The 25,661-nt window shown below is 38.9% G+C and overlaps 1 long non-coding RNA gene across 5 annotated transcripts in view; it reads right to left on the reverse strand.

Moving 5' to 3' along the window:
- Positions 1-4,692: 4,692 nt before the first annotated feature.
- LOC125930868 (uncharacterized) overlaps positions 4,693-25,661 on the reverse strand; it is an 81,224-nt gene continuing 60,255 nt past the window's right edge. For 4 of the 5 annotated variants that reach the window (XR_007460276.1, XR_007460278.1, XR_007460275.1 and 1 more), the window contains 3 exons: positions 19,073-19,206; positions 17,986-18,054; positions 9,004-14,877 (listed from right to left, as the gene is read on the reverse strand). This is a non-coding gene — a long non-coding RNA (uncharacterized LOC125930868). Of the gene's footprint in view, positions 5,051-9,003; positions 14,878-17,985; positions 18,055-19,072; positions 19,207-25,661 lie in introns of those variants that run through there. The other variant, XR_007460279.1, reaches the window with a different exon arrangement.

The following is a 25,661-nucleotide window of genomic DNA, read 5'->3' on the forward strand; positions in this document are numbered from 1 at the left end:
ACATAATGTGTGTGTGAACATATATTTTCATTTCTTTTGTATGAATGTCCCATTTATGATTATGGCAATGATTCCATGGGTGTATCAATTTGTTAAAATTCATCAAAAACACAAAGTTAAAATTAGTACATTCTGCCTTTCAGTGGATGATTAGCTAAGTAAACTGTGGTCCTCTATATCATGGAATACTACTCAGCAGTAAAAAGGAATGAACTACTGATATTCATAACAATTTGGATGAATTACCAGGGAATTATGCTGAGTGAAAAAAATCCTATCCTAAAAGGGTACATACTGTCTGATTCCATTTAAAGACCATACCTGAAATGATAAAACTGTTGAACTGGAGAACAGATTAGTGGTTGGGAGGGGTCAGGGCTGGTGGAGTGGGAAAGTGGGGGAAACTGGGGGGGATGGCTATATAAGTACTACATGAGCGATCCTTGTGGTGATAGAACTGCTCTTTACCTTGACTGTGTCAATGTCAATATGTTGGTTTTTTTACACAGTATACAATAGTACAGTACGGTATATACTATATTTTATAATAATACTACAATACAGTATCACAACCAGGATTTTGACATTGATATAGTCAAGGTCAATTGTACAATAGTACAATATTACAATATTTTATTTTTTTTTTAATTTTTTTAATGTTTATTTTTGAGACAGAGAGAGACAGAGCAAAACTGAACGGGGGTCTGAACGGGGGAGGGCCAGAGAGAGAGGGAGACACAGAATCTGAAGCAGGCTCCAGGCTCCAAACTGTCAGCACAGAGCCCGACGCGGGGCTCAAACTCACGGACCATGAGATCATGACCTCAGCCGAAGTCGGACGCTTAACCGACTGAGCCACCCAGGCTCCCGTACAATATTTTACTATAGTTTCACCATTGGAGGAAATTGGATAAATGGTTCAAGGAATATTTCTGTATTATTTCTCACAACTGTGTGTGAATACACAATTATCTCAAAATAAAAATCTTTACTTTTAAAAAAGATGGAGTGCGCCTGGGTGGCTCAGTTAGTTAAGTGTTGACTCTTGGCTTCAGCTCAGGTTATGACCTCACAGTAGTGGGATCGAGCCGCACTCTGCACTGGGCTTGGTGCTGGGCATGGAGCCTGCTTGAAGTTATTTCTCTCCCTCTTCCTCTACCCCCTCCCCTGCTCATGTGCATGTACATGTGCTCTCTCTCTCTCTAAAAAATAAAAATTAAAAAGGTGAATTTTATTGTATATAAATTATGCTTCATTAAAATGGATTTTTAATGGTGCCTGGATGGCTCAGTCGGTTGAGTGTCCAACTCTTGATTTCAGCTCAGTTCATGATCCCAGGGTCATGGGATTGAGTCCTGTGCCAGGCTCCACACTGAGCATGGAGCCTGCTTAAGATACTCTCTCTTTCTCTCTCTCTCTCTCTCTCCCTCTCTCTCTCTCTCTGCCCCTCTCCCCCACTGGTGCTCTCTAAAATTAAAAAAAAAAAATTTTTTTTGTTGGATTTTTAAAAAGCTCTCCTTTTGGTCTATAGAACACCCAGTTGTACCCTCCAGAGACCACTCAGTATTCTCCTAAAACACTATCTTCTTTTTCCAGGCACATGACACATTAAATGGACACTCTGAACCATTATGCTCTTCCACATTTTTCTTTACATCATTTCCAGGAATCATAATCACATCTTTCCACTTCCCCTCCTGGGTCACCACATACAATTCAGGGGTTAGCACACCTCAGCTGACCTACTAACTTGGTCTCTCCAAGGACATATATACCTACAAAAACTTAGCTCATCTGTAGTTTTATATACATTGATTTTTTTGGATTTAGGGCCCCAGATTGATTGAAGGTTACTTTCAACTCTCAAACATCCACAATGACATCAATTTTATTTTAAGACAGTGTCCCAATTTTTGCAGTTCTTTGTCAACACCCTATATTGTTTGCCCCCAAACATGACCTTATTTCTTCTTTTATTTCAAAGGAAAAAAGGGGGTGGAAGGATGAAATGTGAAAAGATAATTTAGAGATATGGTAGTAATTTTACTGTTAATTGCCAATTTTAAGGCTTTGGACTTGATATGGCTCTTAAGACGTGCATAAAAAAAGTTTTGCTAAGTATTTGGGTTAAATTTGGAGGAATAACATTAGATCTCATGTTAATACAATACCATTATGACCAAGAAAGTAATTACTCACTTGCAAGCATGTGTATTTGTTCTCCTAAAAAGCCTAGTATTTAGGTTTTGAATGGGGAAAGTAAAAACCAAGTAGGATTCTTTATATATTTACCTGACAGTAAAAATCGTAAATAGCATTTTGTTTCCCTGAGCAAAATGTTTTAGATGAACCTAAAGATGGTAGGCCTTTTTTTCTGGAAAATACACTATGGACTTGAATATAAATCTGAGGTAGGTTACATGAGTAACATAATTATGTTATCTTAAATACTTATAATTAAGGTGAGATCCTCTTTAATTTGCATGTACACTTATGAAAATAGGAAAGGTTTGTGATATTTGGGGAAAATAATCTATGTTTTATTCCAAAAAGACTAATTATAAAGGAAACATATTTCAGCATTTTGTACAATGAGTTGTGGATATGTTACTTTTAATTAAGATAAAAAATAAAACAAGCTACCCCAGTGTTTATATTCCTTGTCTAAATTTCCTCGTCTGAAGAGACAAGAATTAAATCAAGGAAGGGATTTTATTTGTGTTCAATTCACATAAACTAAAGGAAAGATATTTTATTATCCCCACTTAAGGATGAAACACAGACTCAAAGAGGTTAAGTGACTTGCCAAATTCACTATAAAGTGGCAGATGGGGACTGAAAGCAGATTTCTCAATCCAGAGCCATGATCGTGTGCTTTAACAGAGATCCATGCCACGCTTCTATAGCTGACCTTATGGGGACTGTTGAAGACTTCAGTTGGAGGCTATCAGATGATAAACGGTATTTGGGGAAAAGTGCCTTTGCAGTTACCGAAATGAAGCAGAAGTGGCATGTTACTGTATATTACAAATGTACAGTACATGGAACTTACACTAATTTAACATTAGGCACAGACTGACTGAGGCCCTAGCCCCTGTCCCATTTTACTCCATTCCTGATAGGAAGAAAAGAGAGGAATTTGAACATTTTATTTGGTGAAATTTATTCTAAATAATATTTGCTTTAGAAATCACCACTGAGATGACAATTCTACAAGGATTACTAGGATGAGATGACATATATGATTAAAGGTGGAGGCATTCTAAATATACTGTTTTTCATCTCTCTGCTTTCATTTAAGTGTATTTTTAAAAATTTTTTTTAACGTTTATTTATTTTTGAGACAGAGAGAGACAGAGCATGAATGGGGGAGGGTCAGAGAGAGGGAGACACAGAATCTGAAACAGGCTCCAGGCTCTGAGCTGTCAACACAGAGCCCGACGCGGGGCTCGAACTCAGGGACCGCGAGATCATGACCTGAGCTGAAGTCGGCTGCTCAACGGACTGAGCCACCCAGGCACCCCATCATTTAAGTGTATTTTGAAACCATTTCAAGGTTAGTAAATACAGATTTGTGTCATGACATAGTATTTCATCTTATGAATTATTGTTGGATATTTAGTTTTAAAACTGTTTCTCTATTATAAATGACAGCTCAGTTAACATCTTTGCACCTACAACTTTAAACACTTTTTCTATTATTTCTTTAATAAATTCCCAAGAGTTAAATTCTTGGGTCAAAAGATGGATGTATTGGGGCACCTGCTTGGCTCAGTCAGTTAAGTGTCCGACCTTGGCTCAAGTCATGATCTCACGGTCCGTGAGTTCGAGCCCCACATCGGGCTCTGTGCTAACAGCTCAGAGCCTAGAGCCTGTTTCTGATTCTCTCTCTCTCTCTCTCTCTCTCTGCCCCTCCCTTGCTCACACTCTGTCTCTCTCTGTCTCTCAAAAATAAATGTAAAAAAAATTTTTTTAAAGATGGATGTATTATATTGTTGTTACATATCACCAATTGCCCTCCAGAAATGTTGTACCAAAGCAATAAACTTATGACTGATCTTCCTGCTTCTATTCTCTCCCTTTTCAATCAATATTACACATTCTCAAGTTAATGTTCCCAATAAGCTACTTTATTCATGTCTAACACATAAAGGTTACCCATCACCTACAAATAATCCTAAACTCTAGCACTCGATGCCTTCTGCTCTCAGGCAAGCCTATCTCTTATGATTTTATCGCTCCTACTTTTCTACATAATTTCTAGGATTTAATCAAATATGTCCACCAAACAACCACATGTTGGAAAAGAAAATCCTGTATTCCTTTAATGTTGGCCCCACAAACACTTGCAGTTTATTGGGATCTTCACTCATCTTTATCTATTTTATTTCTTTCTCTAAGAAAGAAATGTCCTATACTCCATTCCTTATTTTAACTTAAATTTAAATATTCAAATTTAAGCATAAAGAAAAAGTCAGGTAAATCTCTAAGTTTATTTATTTATTTTGAGAGAGAGAGCACAAGCAGGGGAAGGGCAGAGAGAGAGGAAGAGAGAGAGAATCCCAACTAGGCTCTCCACTGTCAGTGTAGAGACCCACATGGGACTCAAACCCACAAACCATGAGATCATGACCTGAGCTGAAACCAAGAGTTGGACGCTCACTGACTGAGCAACCCAGGCACCCCAAAGTCATGTAAGTTAAACCAAGGAGACCACCAAAGAGGCTCCTTCAATAGTCCAGGAACAGACTGGTAAGGCCCTTTCCCCCTCCAACCCACCCTTCTTCCAACCATTAGATCTCTGTTTCTAAGAGGTAGGTCTGATCACATCACTTCCTTTTTTTCTTTTAAGCCTCCAATTGTCTGTCATTGTATACTAACAATAATCCAAACTATGAACCATACACAGCTCTTCACAGCCACTTTCAGACTCATCTGCCAGGACAGGGATACACATGTGTCCAGAAACTCCACACTCACCTTGAACCCTCCACCTCCCAAAGGCATCAAATGCTTTAAGGCATCTCTGCCTCTGCTTCTGTCCATCCTGCTAACATAAAGCAAAGACAATTGAAAGGCAAACCATTAGTGAAGAAGATATTTGGAAATATTTGTTACAGATATGATAATGGGTTATGATTTTTGATATACAATGAACACAAACACATCATTAAAACACTAGAACTCCAAAAAGCAAATAAGCAAGGGATATTAACGGATTATTCATAAGAGGGAAAATGCAGGTGGCTTATGGAATATTAATGGAATTTAAGCAAAGAACTCAAAGATTTCAAATAACTATGAGTAATTGTTTTACTCATTAAATATATATATATATATATATATATATACATATATATTAAAGTGATGATTATGGTAGTCCATTGTTTAATGAGACAGACACACCTAGAGTTTCCTTGAAGATGTAAAAATTGCTGTAATCTTCCTGGAACATCATCTAACTAAAGCCCTAAAAATGTTCCTGTCCTTTGATCCAGAAGTTTCACTCACTCTGGTGATGTGTACTTAAAATAATCAGAGCAAGACAAACATGGTTGGCACTAAAGTGTATATCTCAAGTTATCTCAAAAGTTGCATTGAACTCAAATGGTCAAAAAAAGGGCAATGCCTAAATAAGTTGTAGTTTAACCACATAATGGAGTATTAAATACTCATTAAAATGGCCTGTATATAAGATGAATTTTTAATGATATTGAAAATTATATAATGTGGTATGAAACACAACATATCACTGAATGAAAAAGAGATAGATTTTTTAATGTACATTACATATTTCAACTGTACAAATGCATACCCAGAAATATCAGTGCTGATAATGAATTAAATGTTTGTTTTAATTATTTTCTTTGCAATTTAAATAGTGGGCAACATATTTCCTTTAAAATTTGTGATTTTTTTTAAAATCTGTATTACACCTTTGCCTTAGAGTCTTTGACACTGTTCACTACTCTTTTTTCTATTCTCACAACCACCCTGTTTTGGTGTCTGTCACTCCTGTGGCACTTGGCAGATAAGCCAAGGAACTCATCTCTCCTGAAGATCATAAATTCCTCAAGAGCTTGAACTGCCTCTTTGCACCGTGATGTGCTTTGAAAAACTCAAAACCATTTGCAAGATGACTAAATGCATAGACGACTAAATGACTGTGGCCTTAAACATTTCTTAGAGTTGAGTTGTGTCTCTTTGCTCTGTAAATGAGTAGGGCAGCCATTGGTTTGGAGAGCCAGGTGGATTCTGTTTTCAGAGGGCATTCATCCTATTCTGGCTCACACTTCACCTATGTCTTTTCTTTACCTCTATGCATCTGCTGATCTCTTTAGGCCATGCATGAGACTCAACTTTTCTACCTGGATGTTGCCTTATACACTGATGAAATGTGGGTTCTGGTTAGTCAAATGTTTGGGGAACCTACTTTTTAAAAAACGTACCTAGAAGCTATTGCTATAGGCACATTTTCATAAACCCAGTAAATAAAGGATGTACTACTCTTACTCAGACACTTCCTTTATGAATGTCTGGGGCATATTGTTAGAGACCTTTAGAATATTCAGTCTTAAATATTCCAGATTTAGTGGCACATTGATGGCATTTCCTAAATCTCTGTCCTGCTTGCATTTAAAAAAAAGGGGGCAGAGGGATCACATCAAAGGCTTCTGTTCGTTTATTCTCAGCCACCCACAGAATTATCTAAATTACTTCCGAAGATTATTTAACAAAGGCATTCATCTTCTTACCAAAATTATGAGTGAATTGTGAAAGACCATTTCTCTGTAAATGAGGATGGCTTAGATTCTAGCTTTTATCCTGTGTCAGTAATACCTTCTTTCTTATCTCCAACTCTTGTTTTGCTAAGTTTAGGAATGCAGACTCTGAAGTCAAAACTTGGGTTCCAATCATGCCTCTACCACTTATTAGGTCTGTGGTCCAATGTAATCTTTTAAGTCTCCAAGACTTGAACTCCCCATCTATAAGACAGGATAGTCAGAGTACCTTCCTCATAGGGTTGTTATGAGTGTTGAATAAAATAATCTATTTTATTTGGCAAATTTCAGTTGCTCCTAAGTTGTCAGCTATTATTTATTTAGCTGTGTAGGATAGAACAGAAATCAACAAAAAAGTACTGTGATTAACAGAAGACTTCTCCCATCTCACACATTTATTATAAATATTCCTATTTGGTCTATTGATTCTTCTTATATTTTGAGTAGTCTTGAAAAAGAAGTATTGTAGTGTGTTCAAAATGTATGTCTTGTATGTGTTATAGACATAGGCAGAAAGTAATTTCTCTGCTCCCCTTTACAGCAAAATTTCTCTCAAAGCTACACCCTTATCATCTCTCCTTCCTCACCTCCATCTCCTTTACAATCCATTCCAATCTGACTTCTGTTCCTGCCACCCTGTCGACACTGCTTTTGACAAGGCCACCAACCAGCTGGGGTGTATCAGCTCAGAAGGAAATCTGTCCTCATTCACTGCACTCCTAGCAGTATTCCACGCACTTGGCTGTTTGCTCTTTCTCAAATACTTTCCTTTTGTTTTCCTTCATATCACACTCCCCAACATTACTGACCCCTCCTTCTTGGGCTCTTTTGCTAGTTTTGCCTCTTCCATCTGACCTCCAAACGTTCGGTTGCCTCAGGACTTGGCCTGGGTCCTATTCCATTCCTTCCAAAGTAATCCATTCCAATCCCATAGCCTTAAATACCATGTATATGAGAATATCTTTCAAACTAAATCTCTGAGCCAGACATTTCTCATGAACTGCAAACTCATAAATCCACCTGCCTACTTGATTCTTCCACTTTCAAACATACTGTGTCTAAAACCCAATCACATCAACACCCCTTGCTCCACCTTCTTCCCAACTTCAGTAAATGGCACTACTCTCCACCCAAAACACTTCTCATGCCAATTTTCTTCCCCTGTGAAGAATTCTCATTTCTTTTAAAAACAGAAATGAGGTAATGGCACTTCCTTATTTTAAACTTGAATGGTAACTCATGACTAATGGAATTAAATCAAAATTTCCCACTGACTGCAGGGCCATCATTACGTGGGTCCCTCTGCCTAAGTGACAACTCATGCCACTCTTCTCCCTTGTGGGAGATTTTCACCCTCTGCTTGAGACATACTAAGCTTTTTCTTTTCCTTGAACAGGGCAAGATTATACCTTCTTTGGGGCCTTTGCACGTGCTTTTTTCTCTGCCTAGAAGGCAGTTGCCTGGTTTCTACATGTCTAGCTCCTTCTTGTACTTTAGGCCTTGGCCTTAGTTTGCCCTCAAGTAGATCTGCCTTGACTACATATCTTAAGTAGATACCCCCCCACACACACACACACCCTACGTATATCATTCCATCTATTTTGGTCATGGCTCGGTCAAAACTAGTCATTATCTTATTAGATAAGCTCAGGAGCTCCCTGAAGATAGTACCACATCATGGTTCATTACCTGTTCAATGTCACATCCTGGGAGTCTGGGAGAGGCCATACCACACAACTCTACATAAACTGGGTTTATCAAATGCACATGTTATACTGTTCTAAGAATGGGTCTGGTACAGAGGGGACACAGGCCCTGCACTACTTGATAAACATTATAATGACTGTACAATGTGCAATGGAAACCCATAGGTGGAAGAGAAGCTTAATCAAGGAAGTGATATCTGAATTCAGATGAGTATAAAAGTGCTGGGGGGGGGGGGGGGGGGGGGGAAGGACACTTGGGCCAAGTGAACAGCATAAACAAAGGCCTGGGGGTGTGAAAAAGCCTGCCATGTTTAAATTGTTAGCTTCAACAAGTTTTCCAAAGAAAATAAAATTAATGCAGATCCATAGAACCTGGGGGAAGAAAAGTCAGGACCTAAATAAAAATCAGATGATGGAAAAAAGTTTTAAATTTAAGCAGAAAATGCAATTTCACAACTACAGCTCATTTAAGCAACTGGTAATTAAAAGCATATATAGTAACAAACACCACCTGGGTTTTGCAGGTGTGAGTAAACTTTACAAAAATATGGAGGGAGAAATAGTTTGGAATGGCCCAAAATGCGACTAGAGAAGTTTGAGGCTGTGACATCAATGCCTTGTGATCAATAATGGGAATGAACATGGTGACAGCAACAATCATCTGGCAGGATATTTTCATTTATGTCATTTCATTTCACTTGAATGTGACAAACATATAACCAGGCTCTGGGCTGGGTAGTGGGAATAAAAAAAAAAAAATCTCAGGCTTCAAAGAGATCACTATCTAATCAAAGTACGTGAATAGTTGCTTTTCTAGGATTTAAAAAAAAGAAGATGCCTCTATGTAACCTCAGTTCAAATATTGTGCAAACGATGTTTGATATGCAAATCATTGTTTAAAGTGATGCAGGTTATTTGTTCCAAAAGTCCAGATGGAAGTTTTCACTAAGCCCATTTTCTCATGGGATGTTTAATTGATTCTGCACATAAGGACAGTTCTGATGGTGAATTGTGCAGAGCAAACAAAGAAACTGGTTAGAAAATGCCAATGAGTTTCTTTTCATTTATATATGAAAGATATCTCCTTTAAAATGTTTTTTACATTTAAAATTAATATATGTTCATTTTAGAAACAGTGAAAATTGAAAAAAAATACATGTTACATACATTTTTCCTAGACATTTTTTATAACTAAAACTAGGATCACATCACAATATGTCTGCACTTATCTTCACTGATTTGAAGGTAATATATGTTGTCATTTTGTGTTGCTGTTAGTTATCTTTAAGGTTTTTAAGTTTATTTATTTTTAGAGAGACAGAGACAGCACGAGTGGGGGAGGGGCAGAGAGAGAGAATCCCAAGCAGGCTCCATGCTGCCAGCACAGAGCCCGATGCAGGACTCGAACCCATGAAGCCATGAGATCATGACCTGAGCTGAAACCAAGAGTTGGTAGCTTAACTGACTGGGCCACCAAGGCACCCCATAACGTTTTTTTCTTTTTTAAGTTTATTTATTTATTTTGAGAGAGAGTGTGTGCGAGCAGGGGAGGGGCAGAGAGGGAAGTAGAGAGATAATCCCAAGCAGGCTCCATGCTGTCAGCACAGAGCCTGACGAAGGGTAGATTGTATGAACTGTGAGATCATGACCTGAGCCAAAACAGTCAGATGCTCAATCGACTGTGCCACCCAGGCACCCCATCTTTAAGGTTTCTTTAAATAAACATAAAAAAACTATAATCTTCCTACATCAAACTAAAAAATGAAAAGCAATCCTCTGAGTCCTTTTAAATGAAATGTGGAATTAAGAAACCTTTTTCTCCACCATAATCACCCTAATTCCTAGGTTTTGAAACAGTTTTTTATAAAGATTTTGGGAATTAAATTATTGTTTTGTCATATAAATCTTCCTCTGTCAAAAATTATTTTAGAATTTCGTTTGCTATTGTAACTAAACTTTCAATAGTTACTGAAACTAAATGGCACATATCATTATTGGCTGACTTTAAATCTATGATCTTGAGTTCTTTATTCCTGTTTTTCTCTCATTCAGAAGGAATATATCCTTTTTTAAATAAAAAGGTAAGGAGCTAATAATATATTTTCAGAGCCCTTACAACTGGGGAAATATTTTTGTGTTGACCTCACACTGTGAGAAGACAATCCTGCATATGAAAAAACTCTTACATTTCAATTTTCTACCTCAAAATTCTGCCAATATTTTGTCTTCAGCATTTAGTGTCACAGAGGAAAAGGCTAAGGTCAACCTGATTTTTATCTTTTGCACATAACCCACTTTTCAATTTATAGGCTTATTTTTTATTTTCCTGTAGTTCTTGTAAAGCAAATATTTTGTCAAAATGTATATAAGTTTATAGAAATGTGATAAACCCCCGTATTTTCTGGTCTATGAAAGTTTTATACATTTGTGTCTGATTCTTGCTCTTGTTCTGTCCTTCTAATTTCTCTTCAGGTACACCATATAATTATTCTGTTAACTCTCTATTTTCTGTCCTAGACACTTATTATCATCTTCTGTCTTGTCATTTTTTATTTCTTTGTTCTCTTTCTCTGTTTTCTGGAAGAGTTTCTTAATCTTGCCCCATTACTGATTTGATTTTCTGAATTAGCAGTTTTGTTCTTTCCCAGTAATTGTGTCGGTTCTGGTGTTACATTTTTAGTTTTCTTGAATACCTTCCTTATTTGTTTCCCTTTGCATCTCAGACTCGTCTATTTCTTTTTATTTTTCTGCTTCTCTCTCATGAAGGATATGTCTCCTTTAATCCTGCTGAGGTTGACAGTTTTTAACAATTTCCTTTGGTTTCTGAAATAAAGCCATTTCAGAAGCTTGTTTTTCCTCTGGAGTTCTTGACATCTTGTTTGGCATTCTTTATCCCTTGGTAATACCTTTTTTTCCATGGGCATATTTTGTTTCTGTTTTTGTTTTGCTTGCCTATTCAGTCCAGAGGAAGAAAAATCTATACATCCCCTTTTTGGGTTTTAGTAACCAGAACATAAACTGTGCAAGATGAAGGCAAGCACTTCCTACCTTATGGCAAACTGGCATTCATTGAATGAGTCGCTGATCATATTTTTCTATCCAATTCCATCAGCTTCAGTGCTAGAGAGAATTCCTTCCAAACTCCAATAATAGGCTGGTAGAAAGTCTTAGTTTAAATGTGGTTGAATGTCTCCTATCTCCTGACATCTTCATCTGTATTTTATTTTTGGAGGTTAGGATGAGCCATTTGGGACCAATAACCTGATGTCATTTTTTTTCCTCCTCCATGAAAGTAATTTCCTGCAGGTCCATTTCTGCAAGGCTCTGAACATCTATTGAGTGGTAAGATCTTCTGCTATTGAGGCACTAGGTTGGATTTCCACCTTGTGATAAAGAGAAAATCTTCTTGCTCTTATCAGCAGTCCTAAATCATCATTTTCCTTCATGGTATGACAAGTTAATGGTCAATAATAAAGCATAAAGCATCCTCCTGAAGTATTTTTCTTAGTACTCAGATAGAGCAAATCACCAGGGCAAGCATGAGGATGGTTCCCTTGCAATAGAAGTAGTTTCTTCACATCCAGCTTGAAACCCTTTTTATGGTTTTGAATGTATGGGTAACCCGACCTTTCAATACTGGAGTTCCACATCATAATGGAAGTCACCAGCTGAAATGCTGGGTTTATTACTCCGGTAAACTGAATCTATGCAAGTGCCTTTTGTATGAAACATGTCTTTTATTTTCTGTATTCTGATGCTTTGACATCTGGGGCCTGGCTGACCCTGGAGGAAGTATCCCTCCCAGGGCTAGCCAATACCTAGAGACAGTTAACAACTGGACATTGAGCATGCCTTTCAAATGCAAACCAACAGTCCAGAGCCATTATCCCCCACCACCTCCTGTCTCTGGCTTTCACACTTTGGGCCGCTATCCTCTTGCGTAAGTACTCCAGGACGAGGTACCAGACAACTAGGGACAGACCCTGTGCCCCAGAGCCCACTGAATTTGTCCAAACTAGCCAATCCTAAGCCTGCTTACAATGCCAGGCCCATTCCTTCCTACAGAAATCACAGTAAAAGCTCTGGTTCACAACTGTCCCCTCTCCCTCTGCCTCCTGACTGACCCTGGCACATCCCCACATAGCCCTCCACTGCATGACACACCCCCGCCTCTTGGGATCTATAGGTGTAACTATTTTTCAGTGGCAGCTGACTTCAGATCTGGTGGCCTTGCCATATTAAATAATAATAAAACCTATATTCCAAAGCACCTTTGTTTGTTAACGTTTTTATTTATTTTTGAGACAGAGAGAGACAGAGCATGAACGGGGGAGGGTCAGAGAGAGAGGAAGACACAGAATCTGAAACAGGCTCCAGGCTCTGAGCTGTCAGCACAGAGCCCGACATGGGGCTGGAACTCACCGACCTCAAGATCATGACCTGAGCTGGAGCGGGATGCTTAACCAACTGAGCCACCCAGGCGACCCCCAAAGCACCTTTAAATGGCAGAATTAAAAACATTTTAATCTAGTATTTCATGTTTATCTTTCAAAGCTGAGGAAGTAAAGGAAGAAGGTGATTTATACATAGAAATCACAGGAGTTGGGTGCAGGGTTGAAAAGAGAAGGATAAAGATGGCCCTAGAGCTGCCTTTAACTCCATGTGCCCTCAAACCCTCAAACAGTAGTCATGATTTTAACGTCCTTCCTCAAACAAGTAGGTTGCCAGGGGGTTAGTGAGCATCCCCCACCTTGTCTATACAGAGGGAAAGCGGGTGGTAGCAGTGTGCAGAGTGTAACGTCCCCGTTCACAGGTGGGGAGGTGAATGCCAGCCATGCTGCAGCAGGAGGCTGGTCTTCCCACTGGTTCCAGCTCACTGTGTTTCCACACACTCCATTCTGTTCGCTGTTTCTGTCTCTAACCTTTCCATTCTGACATGAAACATGGTTTTTCTTTTGTTCCCATTTCATTCTTTATTTTTCACAAACTGAATTTTCCCAAGTGCTTAAATTAATGTGTGGCTTTAAGAAGTAATTATTTCTTCTTCCTTCCACTGTCAGTGGCATTGACTGGGAGCCCAGCTCTGCTCTGGCAAATGAGTGGGCTTTTTAACACTTGCTTTGGTAGGCGGGGAGAGGACATAGGGCTGATTCCTTGAAGGTCACTAATAAACAAAGGCTATTTTAGTACTCTAGTTGTTCAATGGACTATTCCTTCTTTCAATCAACTCCTGGTTTTTATTTCTCTCAGCTCTTGGTGAATTTCATAATAAAATTCTTTATGAAATTATTTAATCATTATTAAAGAATTCTGTGCCTAAATTCTCTTCAAAAATTAAAGCACAAGTGTGATTAGAAGTTAACTGTGGTCCTATTGACTTTTTAAAACTAATTACTTACGAATATGCAAACAATGAATATTAATTGTCTACTCTTTGCAGAGCACTGTTCTAGGTAATGGACATGCATCAGTGAACAAAATTGAATTCCTTCTATCATAATTTAAACTTAAGATAATTTCACCATAGTACTGGCCAAAAGCATATAGAAGCAATTGCCAAAAATATAAATACAGAGATAAAAATCAAAATACCCAGTATTTTCTAACTAGGTTGGTTTAAAAGGTTGGTTTTGGCCTCCCTGATGGGAGAAAGGCAGAACACTTGTCCAAGTGATGACTGAGGGAGACTCAGGTTCTGAGGCAGGGTGGGAGGGATGAAGCTTTTTCAGTCACAAAATATTATGTTGGCTCCCCCAAAGGAGGTTTCGGCTCTTCAAATATTAACTCCACTATTAAGTTAGTGCGGGTGCCATACATACTCTAGTAATAGGTGAGCTGTCTGAGGGTTCACTGTTCTCTGAGTTTCCATGGGTGTTTCAGTGGGAAACCAGACAAGGCCACGTCAGAAACTGCTAGTTAGATGCCACATGAAACCAGCAATGGCTCATTTTGAGTTAGATTTTCAAAAGCCCATTTATTCTACAATGAAATTTCATTAATTTTTCACACTCCACAGTCTAAAGCTGTGTGATAAAAAATCTTGCTTTATCTCTGAGCCAAGGCAGTATAGATTTTAAAAAAGAACACATTGAATTGTATACTGTATTTTTTTATTTAGTTAGTTCGTTTTTAGTAATCTCTATGTCCAACGTGGGGTTCGAACTCACAACCCCTAGATTGAGAGTCGCATGCTCTTCCAACTGAGCCAGCCAGGTTCCCCTTAGATTTTTTTTAAACAGCCAGAACATCTTGTTGTCACATGTTTGTGTTGAAAGGATTAGGGAGAATCCTAATTTCCTCCAGGTGTTATGGCATCTCTTCATCAATAGCTGGTCGAAAAAGGACTGGAAAGATGATCTCTCCCTCATTGTTAAAAGTGGTAGTCTTGCCTGACCAAAAGAACAAAGGACAGGGTAAGGGTAGGGCAGAAAGTCCTTACCTGATTGTTGCAAACACAGAACTGATGCTTGTTGAGTGAATAAATGGTGACCTGTTCTTGAACATGTACAAAATGCCTCCAGAAGACTCCAAGAAATATTTGGGGTGGGAAGTCCTTTACAGGAGGCAGGTCTTCTGTGAACTGGTGACGTTTCCTCTGTGAGTGAAGCTGGGCTCATGTTTTTACAAAAACTTTGTGAGGCTGGGAAAGTTCAGGATGCTTCTGTTAATTAAAATGATCTAGATCCCCATGTTTCAACACTTGTTTAGCCATAGAATCTTGTTAAGCAGAAATTCTACATTTAGAACAGATAGAAGTGGAGCTTCTCTGGATGGAGAAACCTGGAACACACCCTCCTTGGATCCCTTCCTCCACAGAAGGATCCATAGAATGCAGTTTGAAAACAGAGGCAACAGATCAGTTCTGGGCTGATTATCTAAATCCTGTGAACAGGTTGAAGTGTATTTAATTTGTGCCCTTACTGTACCTCATCCTAAAGTTAAAACTTTTTCCTAATCAAATTCTGGAAGGTTACTCAATTTGTTCTTGGCTTCATATAGAAAAGAAAAATACTACCAAACTTAAGCTCCACAGATTGAATGCTATGACAAATGCTATAATATAGTCTGCCATTTGACATCAACTTTGCTTTGAGTCTTCCAATTTTCAAGGCAAATGTATGAGGGATCAAAGTTCTACTTGAGGGGGGAAAAATATCACTGCTTAAGACCCCATCATTAAAATGTTACATGACAGTACATAAGACTTAGGGAATGCATTAGAGGTTGGAATGAGTTTCATTTGATCATTTTCTTTTCATGTTGTTCCTATCATTCAATTTATTGATAATTTCACTGATAGAGTTTCATTTGATAAAAAGTTTGGGTCTTCTAACAGAGCCCAAGATCATGGTGAGTACTTCTTTTTTCCTTTTTCTTCTTTCTTTCTTCATTTCTTTTTTTCTTTTGCAACAGTTTTATTGAAATCATAATTCACATGCCATATGATTCACCTATTTGAAGTATGCAATTCAATGGTTTTTAGTATAGTCACAGAGTTGTGCAACCATTACGACAGTCATCTTTAGAACATTTTACATCACTTTTAAAGGAAGCCCCTGGGGAGCCAGGATGGCTCAGTCAGTTAAGTGTCCAACCCTTGGTTTCAGGTTAGGTCATGATCTCACTGTTTGTGAGTTCAAGCCCTGCATCAGGCTCTGTGCTAACAGTGCAGAGCCTTCTTTGGATTCTCTCTCTCCCTCTCTCTTCCCTCCTCTGCTCTCTCTTTCTCTCTCTCTCAAAAATAAATAAAAATTTAAAAGGAAGCCCCATTATCTTTTCGGCTATCACCCTTTTATGCACTCTACCACCCTAAGTAGCCACTAATCTACTCTTCATCTCTAGAGGTTTGCCTATTCTGGCTATTTCATATACATGGAACCACATGATTTGTGATCTTGTGACTGGCTTCTTAGCACAACGTTTTCAAGGCTCATTGATGATATAACATGTAATCAGTACTTCATTCCTTCTTATGGCTGAATAATACTCCATTGTATGAAGAACCACATTTTGTTATCTATTCATCAGCTGATGGATATTTGGATTGTTTCTACATTTTTTTGACTATTATAGATAATGGTGTTATTAATATTGTATACAAGTTTTTCCATAGACATGTTTTCATTTCTCTTGGGTATATACATAGGAGTGAAATTGCTGAGTCAAATGCTAATTCTATATTTAACCATTTGAGGAACTGCTACCAGCAGTGTATAAGGGTTGCAATTTCTCCATTTCCTCACCAACACTTGTTATCTGACTTTTTTATTATTACCATTCTAGTGAGTGTGATGTTGTACCTCACGGTTTTGGTTTGCATTTCCATAACGACCTATGATGTTAAGCATCTTCTCATGTCCTTATTGGCCATTTGTATATCTCCTTTGGAGAAATGTCTACTCAGATACTTTGCCCATTTTTAATTGGGTTATTCACTTTTTATTATTGCATCATAGGGGTCCTTTATATACTTTATTTTTTGAGAGAGAGAAAGAGAGGCATGAAAGCAGTGGAGGGGCAGAGAGAGAGGGAGAGAGAGAATCCCAAGCAGGCTTGGCTCTATCAGCATGGAGCCCGATGCAGGGCTTGATCCCAAGACCACGAGATCATGACTTGAGCTGAAATGAAGAGTTGGATGCTTAACCAACTGAGCCATACAGAATCCCCATGGGTACTTTCTATACTCTAGATGCATGACTCTTATTAGATATATGATTTTCAAATATTATCTCCCATTCTGTAGGTTGTCTTTAACCTTTTTGATAGTATCTTTTGGAAGTACATAAGTTTCTCATTTTGGTGACGTCCAACTTATCAATTTTTTCCTTATCTTGTTTATGTTTTTGATGTCATATGTAAGAATCCATTTCCCAATCCAAGGTAACCAAGATTCATCCCTATGTTTTCTTATATGAATTTTATAGATTTGGCTTACATTTAAGCCTTTGATTCATTTGGAGTTAATCTTTGTATATGATTATTTTTATTATCTCTTTCTTCTTTCACTTTTAGGTATCCAGAGGTGGAAGAATCAAAATCAAGACAACCTGACTGAATAACACGTAGAAATATTAATAAACTGGTTATTAGTGTATTGAAGAAGGGGAATATTGAGGCAATGGGGTTAGTTGGTTTTATGTTTGTATGACATATTGTGTGATCTACACATCCAAAGCTTTCTGGGTAAAATTGTGGTCAAACAATATGCAGAATTTCATCTCCACTTCCTTGCAAATGAACACTTCTTCCATTTTACTTATGAATATTCATACCTTGTTTCCATTCTTGCTATACAAGCTGTTTTGAACAGTGCTGCTTACATAACCCAGCTTTTGTTCCTCATTAAAAAAAAAAAAAATCTGCTTTCTCCACAGGCGTACACACACACACTCACACACACACACACACACACACACACACAATGCTACCTCTTTCCAATATGCTCATGTGTTTGCTGGCACAGATGTCCCTACAATTCACCTCTTCTCGTCACTCACCTTTTAAGTCTTGTATACATCTGAAGTTTCTTACTTATTTTTACAGGCGCATTTCAGCATGGGGCCAATCTGGATGATAAGAAGAAAACCCACAATGGTAAGGAAGAGCAAGATAACACACTAGAGTATTTAGTCATTCCTTTGTGTTTTAGTATAGAAATGTAAGATTTAGCCATGGAGTAAGTATAATGCATAATTATCACATTTGGGATGCTAAACACAGACACTGCATTCACTCTGTGCATAGAGTTAGATGTGGTTAATGGAAAATGCAGGTTTTGCATTTTTCCAACAAAACAAGTGAGTGGGGGTGGAAGGAGACTGGCATTCTGATGATTATTTCAGAATACTAATGCCTACAGAAGCCGTAGCAATGTTGGCTGGTCTCCACTGCATTATGTCGACAGAAAAATGAGGGTTTCCCATTCCTCATTAGATGTCTCTTATGGAAGCAGCCCAACAGGTACTTTCGATCAACCAACAAGGAATTCTTTTGCCCCTCTATGAAGAAAACATTGTCTGAGTGCTCAAGGAGAGCCAGGCCAGGAAAACTAAAATAATACTCGTGAAGAGACTGGAGGACAATTAAGTATCAGATTATGTGATCCTGAATATAAGGGCCACAGAAGTACAAGGAGGAGGGAGGTCAGTGAGCCTTGGTGGTGGGAGTGGTGGAGGTGTCATAAAGCTTTCATGGAGTATGTAGGTTGGGATTGGGTTGTGGAGAATGAAAACAATTTTTAACATTAAAGGAGGAGGGGAAGAAGGGCTACACCTTATGTGAGGGAGAAGGACAGAAACTAAGCCTGATGATGGACCAGGCACCAGAGCAGGCCTTGTTACAATCTCACTTAGAATGCTTAACAACTCTGAAAGGGGGTGCGATAAGTACCCCTTCAAGAAGTTTAATTACTTGTTCCTGGTCACACAGCTTCTAAATAGTAACGTAATGTTTGGATAAAAAGTTCTGAATTTCTTCCCCAGCAACACACTTTATAGCTGCTGTCCTGCAGACTCAGAGACTGGAGCTATGATCAATGCTCTCTGCATCAGCTCTGGTTCCTTCCCACTGCTCTCTCTGACTTACCAGGCAACACAGAGACTGAAAACCTCTGTCAGATCAGTGGGTTCCCAACTTGTGGATCCTTAGAATCTTCTCAGGAGTTTAAAACAAGCAAGCAAGCAAACAAATAGGATCTATTTCTAGACCCCACTCCAGACCTAATGAAACCAAATATCCAGAGATAAGATGCTTAGATCATTTCCAATTGTCCTCCAGCACTCCATATATTACCATGGAAAAGTAGGCCAAGTGATAAATGTCTGTCAAATGAATAATACATTAGCTAAAGTCATTGTTTAATCTAGTGATTTGATGACTGTAAGTTTCTTGTTTGCCTTGTTTTGTTTCTTCAGTATTATACCATGGTCATTCTTTTGGGGAAATATCTATTTCTGAGTGATGAACATGAGGACTGTGGGCTTTTCCCAGCCTGGAGTCCATCCATTTGGAGTGAACCCAAAGTGCACTTCACCAACGCTTACACAAAGGCAGATGTGGGGCACCTGGGTGGCTCAGTCGGTTAAGCATCTGACTCTTGCTTTTGGCCAAGGTCATGATCTCATGGTTCATGAGATCGAGCCCTGTGTTGGCCTCTGCGATGACAGTGCAGGACCTGCTTCGGATTCACTCTCCCCCCCTCTCTCTCTGCCCCACCTCTCAAAATAAATAAATAAACTTAATTTTAAAAAAAGGAAAGAAAGGCAGATGCATGTCTCCTGGCACTGTGGGAAGATCCACACACCAACTTGCTTTGCAATCCTGGCTCTCTTTTAATCCTAGTCTAACCCAATTGTGTTAAAACCAGCCTTGACTATTTCTATTTTCCCAGACTAACACATCAATGTTTTGTATCCTCTTTACAATTGTCCTATGGACTAGAAAGGTGGTTGATAGACCCTTGCTGATTTTCCTAAATGCGCAAATCAACAGTGGTTGCTGACTTTTGTAGTAGGGTAGAAGACAGGAGATTGGCAAGTAAGCTTACTTGGTCTTTATTAATTCCATTTGTAATGTGATTTAATGTCCAGTTGTAGATGGGTTTTGGGTTGTATTATGTTCATCAGGTTGATTTAAACATTGCTTGATTTGGTTGCAAAGTGAAGTGCTTGATCAAGTGGTTCTGTGATTTTTCCATCACTTTTCTTTCCATATCCATCCATTTTACCACGCGACCAAGGCTTCCCACTGCGTCATCCAGATCTCATAGAGACATGCGATTGGAGATATGTGACCACGTAATTAGAAATACGGGAGTTCTCCAAGTTTAAGAGTGCTTCAGTCATAGACATAATTATTAGTGTAATAAAAACAGGAAAAGTCTAAATGAGATTCACCTCCCTTTAGTATCCAGGGGATCTCAGATGATATTTCAGCTTTGGTTCATTTTCCCTTCTGCATTTATTATTCCCTTATTATAAAATGTCACTTTGCCTATAAAATATTTTGCCTTGCTGTCAAGTTTTATTTGGTTCAGGTTTTAAGTCAGAAGCATTTGTGGCTGAACACTCCTGTCTGTGCCAAAGGAATTTTCCAAGCTACAATGTTTGTTACTTTTGTAAATACACACATTGTTTCTAAGGTAGTGTGGGAACAACATTGGCTTAAAAAAACTACACACTAAAGCAAAAGACACACATTCGCAATATGACTCAGGTCTGATGGGAACATTCCTTATCATATAAACTGAACTTTAAAAAATTGCTTTTAGAATTGATTTAGGTGGAAGAAAAGAGGCAAATAATCTATGCCATTCACAGGACAGTAGTCACTAGGGAGAAGAGCAAACTGTTTGAAGCAAAAAGAAAAGAGTTCCTTAAAAGCTTTAACACACACGAGATGATTCAGTTTTGCCACGTTAGCCTGGTCTGCTCCACTTTCCCACCCACCATTTCAATTTTAGTGACCTTTTCCTTATCATCAGGCTTTCAAAACCATCATCCAAATTTCCAGCTGCTTCTCCTGCCTGTAAAACACCAGCCAACCTGGTGGAAGCTCCCACCGTTGCCCTTTCCTCCTACTGCTTCTTCCTAAATAGAAACTCTTCATTAAATTAATTGTCTCCATCTAGTTTGATGGGCAACAGCCTGTTACCAGGGGCCTATCCCTTCCCTTAGTCTTTGAAAGGGGAACGAATCAAAGTACTGACTGTAGTGCCATGAGAAACAGTTTTTATTTTTAAAAAATCCAATAGGAACTCTGGTTAATTGACGCATTCAGTATGTTTTAGTTTGTGCCCATAAGATTTGTATGACCAGACAAATGTAATGTTCTACCTACAATCTACCAGATTGCTTTTACCATAAAATAAGCCTTCTTTATTGCTGATGTTTGCAGGGTGCGTCCCTTATGCAGTACATAAGAAGAGACATGAATTATTTTTTTTTCAAGAAAGCCAATGATTCTCATATAAATCCAGTTTTCAAGTGTTTGTCAATAGACAAGATAGCTTACCATCACCTATAAGGACATTGGCACTTTTGACAAGAGCATAAATCAGTTAATAGATTTAACTTATTTTCAGAGGAGGGGATTTACTTTAATGAGGTTTTGCTTTTGCTAAATCCATCATGGATGGAATTCCTACCTTTATCACAACTCCGGATGAATTGCTTAGGCCACCCTTTAGAATGTGTCACAATGGCCACTGTCAGCTTTCAGTCATGACAACAGAGGAGCACCAGTGATTTGTGGCAAGTACCACACTGATGTGTATGTACTCGTGGATTATCTCCATTTCAGACTCCATTGCTACCAACCGAGTTGCATTAGGTATTGTTCATTATGACTGAATAACTGTATTTTAAGTTGCATACAACCTTACTGTATGAATAAAGGCTAATAAAGAACCAATGGGGAAGGAAAATCCCAAACTAAATGTACTAAAAATATTCTACATTTTTTTGTTAATTTACAATAAAATTGAGGCCTTCCGATGAAGCATCAATCCACTTCTCACTGAAAAGCGAGGGTGCGGGCTTGGAAATCATCTCACTTGGTCATAACCAATGCCCAACAGTGAGATCTGATAGATCATTAGCAGGAAAAAGGGAAGAAGTGTGGTTCTAGCTGAAGGTTAGGGAAAGAGACTGAGAAGACTTTAATGTCACGCAAAAAATAAATCATGTGCAAAATAATGGGCCCATGTGTGATTGCTCCGTGAGCTTGCTTTTGCGCTTAGATTATCCCTCAATACATTAGACTTCTGGACCAAAAGGGAAGGTGAAGGATAGGGGACAACAATATTTTCAGGTGATCCCAGCCAGGAGAAAATGCAATAACTGTACAGTTGAGTCCAAAAGCCAAGAGGCAGCAGACATCCCTGATTCAGCCACATAGACAGCCCTTTCATGGCAATTTGCAAAGGTGGGTTTTTGTACTGGGTCCAATTGTCTTGATAAATAGTGCAGCTGATAAAAGCCTCCTGGCAAGGATCTTGCGGTAATTGAATAGATCCCCAGGCTGGCTGCCATCCGGGAATATAGTTCCAGAAACCAGCATGGCAGGGCCACTGGGCAGCTCACCCTGGTCAGGAGTACCTCCCTGCTCTCAGAGCCAGAGGCTGCATTCCCACTTTAAAGGAGTCTCATTTCCCCCATTTTCCAAGAACAATGGGTTTTCAGCCTTTAGTGTGCCTGGGAATCCACTGAGCTTGGCTCACTCCAATTCTCCCGTGCACAGAATGGACGGTGATTTAATGTGAATTTTCATTTCTGCCTCAACAGAATGGATTTCCTGCATGAATCACCTTTATTGTGGTTTTATCCTGGGCCACTTAGCCAAGTTATAAATGATCTTTAGAGGCATGAGATAAATCTTCTGCCCCTTTGATTCACCAATTCTATGAACCAAAAAAGCTTAGGCTTATTTAGCCATCTATTTTCAGAGACGCCAACAAGGCTTTTGGTAGGCTGACGGCAGAAGACGGATGGTCAGTTTTGGGGTTGTCTATGAAATGGCTCGTGCGAGAATTCCTTGTATTCCCTGCCCTGTCATTTGTCTTCCCAAATTCCCTTAGCAGATCTTCTTCCACCTCCGAATTCATGCTGTGTGCAGGGCTCTATCTTTTCAAAGTTGCAACCTTGTTCCTAATACCACCTTGACCAGGTTCTGTTCTCTGAATACCGACTGGGGCATTTCTGGGTAGGATGGGCCAAAGTGGGTTCCACAAACTTCCAGGATCAGCCTCATTAACTAGGTGAAGCTATCAGGGTTCTATTTTCCCTTCCTCTCTCTCTAAGCAAAGAAACAAACAAAAAGCAGAGATTGCGTTTCAGGCAGTTAGTTGCCTTCCGAACAGATCTTCAATTTTTTCTTTCACCCTCCATCAGTCCTTCAAATCAATGTCTTATTTTGGAAATGTTCCTAGTAGCTCAAGGCTGTTCACAAAGAGTAGATTTCCTGGGTGAGCATGTGAGCAGTCCCCCCTGATGACAGGGGCCCTGTAGGCTCTTAGAGCTCCGCTTGGGACTGGCCTTGCTCACCTGAATGAGGCTGCTCTGCTCTTCTCTCCACTGCACGTTCCCTTCCCAGAAGCCAGCACTTGGGTAATCTGTCCTTGTCAGGATCTGGCACTGATGTGTGTAAGTAAACATCTAAAGGCAGCAGCCAGCTAAGGAGCACGGCTAATTCCTCCCTGCTCATTGCAGACCTCTGTCTGGGACTCACCCTGTCACCTGGTGAGTTTGTCTTTTTGCAGGGGATAAGTGCCACTAGAGGCAGTTGGGAGTCTTCCTTAACAGGTTGACTTTCATTTCTAATGAAGCTTTTCAGAGACACCCTGGCCCTCGGCTACATACCAGGAGGAGGACATGAGGTAGACCCTCTATGCAGGTTTATGGATATGCTCTGTTGGTCCTTCTATGATAACAATTTGTGCCCATTTCATACATCAGTGCCTCTTCAAAGTGATGGCCAATACCCCAAGAGGGACCTTAGCTGGATGAAAGTTATCAGCTGCAAAGCCCAGAAGTTCATTTCCCTGGCAAGATGGAAATTTGGCAATAGTTTAAAACTTTTTTTTTTTTGAAGTATAGGCACATGAGCAGTTACAAAAAAATAGTACAGAGTGGCCTGATGTTACCATTATTCAGCTCTCCCCCAGTGATACCATTTTTTATATAGTACATTATATATATAGTACCATTTATAATATAGTACATTAATACAATTAGGAAATTGGCAATATTTTCATGGCAAAGGAGAATAAGCATCAAAAAGCCTCAAATGTACACTTAGTATTTAGAGTTTTGGTCCAAATTTATTTCTTTACTTAAAGAATGGCTATAGGCGTGCCTGGATGGCTTAATTGGTGGAGTGTGTGACTCTTGATCTCGGGGTTGTGAGTTTGAGCCCCATATTCAGTGTAGAGATCACTTAAAAAATAAAATCTTAAAAAAAAAGAATGGCTACAAATTAGTCACATGGGGACACTCCATGTGTCCCAAAAAAGAAGGTGCCCATTAAAAGCCATTGCAGGCTATTTTGACCTCTACTCTCACACAGAAGAGATTCTATGCAAAAAGTGGTACACTATTCAGAAAGAGAGTCTTTCAAAAATAAGGGCCTCCAAACACTCTTAGTTACCTTTAAAAATAGGTGTTCTTGGCTAATTGGGTCACTCCTGGCATCTTTTTATGGGGTCCAATTCCTCAGATATCTTGACTACTATGTTGGCTAAATGAAGTTCAGGAATAATGGAAGAGCCAGCCTTTTTAATAATCGTGTACCTAGGATGGGTTGGCAGAATGTGGTTGATATTTATTTATTACATAGGAGGTAAGAGCTCAGCTCCTGAACTCAGACAGGACAGGTTTAAGTCTGTCTTAAACAGACTTTCTGATAAAAGTTGACTTTGAACAAGTTATTTGACTGCTCTAAGCCTCAGTATTCTTGAGCATAAAATGAGAATGACATAGTACCTGAGAAATTAGTGCCAATTGATTGGAAAATCTCGGGCATATAGTAGGTGCACAATAAATTTAGCTGTTGGTATGAATAATCACTTTTAATTAGGGTATTCTGGGTAATAATTTTTATTTCATGCAGTTGCTTCAAAGTCAGTCCAGATAATTTGTGAAATATCTTTCAGTCTTATGGTATGAAAAGTAGCTGGAGGAGATTTTCTGTTCCTCATATTTGGAGAACCATTTGGATTTCCACTGAAGTTATTATTTTCAAATAGTAATTGCTTAATATCCCATCATGCATTATAAATCATTGCATAACTTCCAGATTAACTGTTTGTTGAAAAGGTATGTGCATAATAACATAGTCTAAAATTGGATCAAAACATAGTCACAAGATTTTCAAGTCTAAAGTTAATATAACTGAGGTCTATATAACTAACTTAAAGTTAATGCATCTAGATCCATATTTACCTGGACATTTATTTCTAAAGTAACAGATACCAGGTTGGCTGAGTGGCTCAGTTGGTTAAGCATCCAACTTTGGCTCAGGTCATGAACTTGTGGTTCGGGGTTCAAGCCCTGCATCAAGCTCTGTGCTGACAGCTCAGAGCCAGGGACCTGCTTCAGATTCTATGTCTCCCTTTCTCTCTGCCCCACCCCTGCTCATATTCTCTCTCTCTCTCTGTCTCTCTCAAAATAAATAAATA

This window comes from Panthera uncia, chromosome A2 (assembly GCF_023721935.1).
Source record: "Panthera uncia isolate 11264 chromosome A2, Puncia_PCG_1.0, whole genome shotgun sequence".
NCBI classification, from domain to species: Eukaryota; Metazoa; Chordata; class Mammalia; order Carnivora; family Felidae; genus Panthera; species Panthera uncia.